The sequence below is a fragment of the Tupaia chinensis genome, unplaced genomic scaffold (assembly GCF_000334495.1).
Source record: "Tupaia chinensis unplaced genomic scaffold, TupChi_1.0 Scaffold000407_4, whole genome shotgun sequence".
Lineage (NCBI taxonomy): Eukaryota > Metazoa > Chordata > Mammalia > Scandentia > Tupaiidae > Tupaia > Tupaia belangeri.
In genome coordinates this window covers 573344-576595 of record NW_006159912.1, presented here as the reverse complement: position 1 = coordinate 576595, position 3252 = coordinate 573344, and the positions used below count along the sequence as shown (strand labels likewise).

The following is a 3252-nucleotide window of genomic DNA, read 5'->3' as shown; positions in this document are numbered from 1 at the left end:
TTTTTTTTTTTTTTTTCCAGTAGAAAGAGTAGATTCTAACAATAAAAAGCATGGTATAGGGACTGGATAGTAGCACAATAGTAAAATACCTCCCTCTGCAAGACTAATCACATGGAAATGTCCCATATTTTCATCTGACAGGTAATACAAATTTTTCAGTTCCATTATAGTCTTATATAACCACTGTCATATATATAATATGACATTGTCCAAAACATCATTACGTGACTTACAACTATATTGTTATTTCCATGTGGAAAATTGTATTTCCCCAAAGTGGGTACAACAATATTTTCTAGCCCCACATTCTCTTCCCAAATCTTGTTACGCTTCCATCAGGAGGTGGAGCCTATTTCCTCACTCCTTGAATCAAGGGACCCTTTGTGGCTGCCCTGATGAGGAGAGTGACACAGAAAGGATACTATATGACCTCTGAGACTGATTGCAGAAGATGCATCTTCCATTTGGCTCTCTTTTGAACACACATTTTGGGAGCTTTCAGCCAACATACGAGAAATCTGTAACCCAGAAGCCACAAACAGGGTATGCCATGTGGAGAGGCACAGTGAGAAAGACAGAGTGAACTGCTTGAGTGGCCCCAGTGTCTCAGCTCTAGCTCTTTGAGTCTTCCCAGCCAAGGGGCCAGACATGTAGATGATCAAGACTTTGAGTGACTCTAACCACCAGCCTTCAAGCTGCTCCAAGATGATGATGAGTAGAGATAAGCTGTCCCTGCTGATCCCTGCCTAAATTGTGATTTCTTGAGCAAAATAAATATTTTAATAAAATAACATAAAGGAGGAGTGACAAGGGAGATTGGGACTTTTAGGAAATTCCACAGTTGGAGAGGATGGCCTCCCGCTAAGTTTTAAGTGGACTTATAGCTGTAGCAATGATTTTGCAGGTGAGAAAATAGATTTTTGAGCTATTACATAACCAGAGAGTATCTAGGCTAGGTTTTGAACCAAAGATTTCCTGCCTTCAAGATGGCAGGTTTCCTTTCATGATACTTGTTCCTGAGATGGCATGACAGTTCCTTATAGGAGGGACAGCAGTAGTCAGCAGGGCGTGTGGCCAGTTGGGCCTGTGAACAGTACGTTACACAGAGCTCAGACCCTCTGCAGGTTGGGGAGCAGTATGGCTAGAGCAAGGCAGCCCAGCAAGTAAGGGGCAGGAAAGAGAGCTCCCAAAAGAGAACAAAACAGAAGATCCACTTTCAAAACAGAAGCACAGTTCATGGTGAGCCAGCATCAAAAGCTTGTCTCAAACATGAGAGGCTGTTTAAATCCAAGTGCCTCAGGGAAAAATACAACCTAAGCTAGTGGTTCTCAGCCCCAGCTGCCTACACCACCTGGAGAACTTCTTAAGAATCGCAGTGTCCAGAGTCCAAGGACAGCAGACCATCTGGGCTGGGAACAGGCACCTGCAGCTGATTGCAGTGAACTGGAGCACTGCTGAATTGGACCACTGCTGCTCTGGGAGGGGAATGGAATTCACCTTCTGGTCAGTATCTGCTCAGCAGAACCAGTGTGAGGGAGGAGGCTGGGGAGCCTGGAGAGAGATTGTGTTTGAGCATTGCCTACAGTCACTGGTTTGCTTTATGACTGAGAAGTGAATTAAAAATCAAACTTCATTTGGCTTCAAGTGAAGATGAAGAATCAGCAGATTTGGGGACTGGTAAAGTCCCCATCAATAAGCTTACTGGCAGAGACCATTTGATTCACTGACATGACTTTCAGCAGATAGGAGAGTTTTGCCTCTGTTACGAGTGGGAGGGCTACAGGGAGATTCTTCCCCCCATGCAGCTAATAGGTAGGACACAAGAATTGCTCTCCTTTACAATTTTGAGAGGGGAGAGGCAAGTGAAATACAATCCTCAAACTGAAGTAGGTTGGCAATCGCAGCAGAGGAGAGGGGAAAGTCATTTACAGAGCTGAGCAATCTTAGGTTTCAATTCCATTCCCCTATCTGCAAGATGTGAGAAAGTTACTGAGTCCTAGGTGCCTCATCTGTCAAAGGAGGATAACCATAATGTCATCAGGATAACACGACCTAGTATACACGATATACCAGCACGTGGTGGACACTCATAATGTGAATTTTATTCAGTCACTCATTTACGCTTTCATATTTAAATTATTTATCCCCTTTTCCTCCACTCTTCTTCACCTCTGCCTTTTTGAAATGTCACTGATGAGAAGCACAGGCCAGCTCCGCAGCATCGTGGTAATGCACTGCTCCAGAGAAGCTGGATCCCGTACCGCAATTGCACTTTGAATCTCGGCTCAGTTAGCCTGAAAAATTCTGGGCATACACACAAACGCCCAAGATCTGACTGACTGGGGGGCTGGAGGGACGGAATTGCAGCATTTCTGGACCCTGTGGAGGGTGTTCATTTGTCTCTCTCCTTCTCTCTCTTTCCCACTTTATCATAAATAAAGAAAAAATAATGAGAAATAAGGACCTGGAAAAGAACTCATAGCAATGCATTAGATTAGAATCTTCTTCCATCTGTCCAAAATTTTTACCCCCTTCACTAGGTGAGTTCCTACTCAGGAAATAACTCACATATCATCTGCTCCAGAAGTCCCCTACATCTCCTGTATCTGTGCAGGAGCCCCTCCTCTCTGCTCCTACAGTTATGTGTATTAAGATCATTTGCTCCATGACAATATTCTCCTATGTCATAATGCCCATCATACTGGACTCTAGTGGACCATGTGCATGTCTGTCCTCCCCCTTCAACTGTGACCCCAACCCTGGATCATGCACATCATAAACAATAAAATTTCTGTGAAATAAATAACAATAAACCAGCACCACTTGCCTTTTCTAGGCCTCAGTTTCTCCATCTGTAAAATGAGAGGGTTGGAGTAGATGTACTTTAATAATAGTTCTTGTTCTAGTAGTCTATCTTTCTGTGGATGGTAGGAGAAGAGGACGGTAAAGAGAATAAACCAAGACAAATAAATTAATTTAGGAAATGGTAATGACCTGGAGACAAGCTAACATAATAAGGTATCTTGTGGTGAGCAGAACAGTGTCTTCAGCCTGGGGCAGTATATTCCCAGTCAAGGTGGTCAAGATTATCCAGCCTGGGGCAGCACATTCCCAGTCAAGGTGGTCAAGATTATCCAAGCAGGTTGGCCCTGTAGTACAGCGGTTAAGTCCTATGCAGAGGAAACCAGAGCCCAGAGGGTTGATCAGGGTTTGAGTTTTGCCTCCTTAGCCTTGAAAATTATGCTGAATGTG

At 43.9% G+C, this 3252-nt stretch overlaps 1 long non-coding RNA gene across 3 annotated transcripts in view; it reads right to left on the bottom strand.

Moving 5' to 3' along the window:
- The window catches only part of LOC102467912 (uncharacterized), a 16428-nt gene extending 13797 nt beyond the window's left edge, over positions 1-2631 (bottom strand). For 2 of the 3 annotated variants that reach the window (XR_335393.1, XR_001370794.2), the window contains exon 1: positions 2569-2631. This is a non-coding gene — a long non-coding RNA (uncharacterized LOC102467912). The remainder of the gene's footprint in view (positions 1-2568) is intronic. The other variant, XR_335394.1, reaches the window with a different exon arrangement.
- Between the last annotated feature and the right edge of the window lie 621 nt (positions 2632-3252).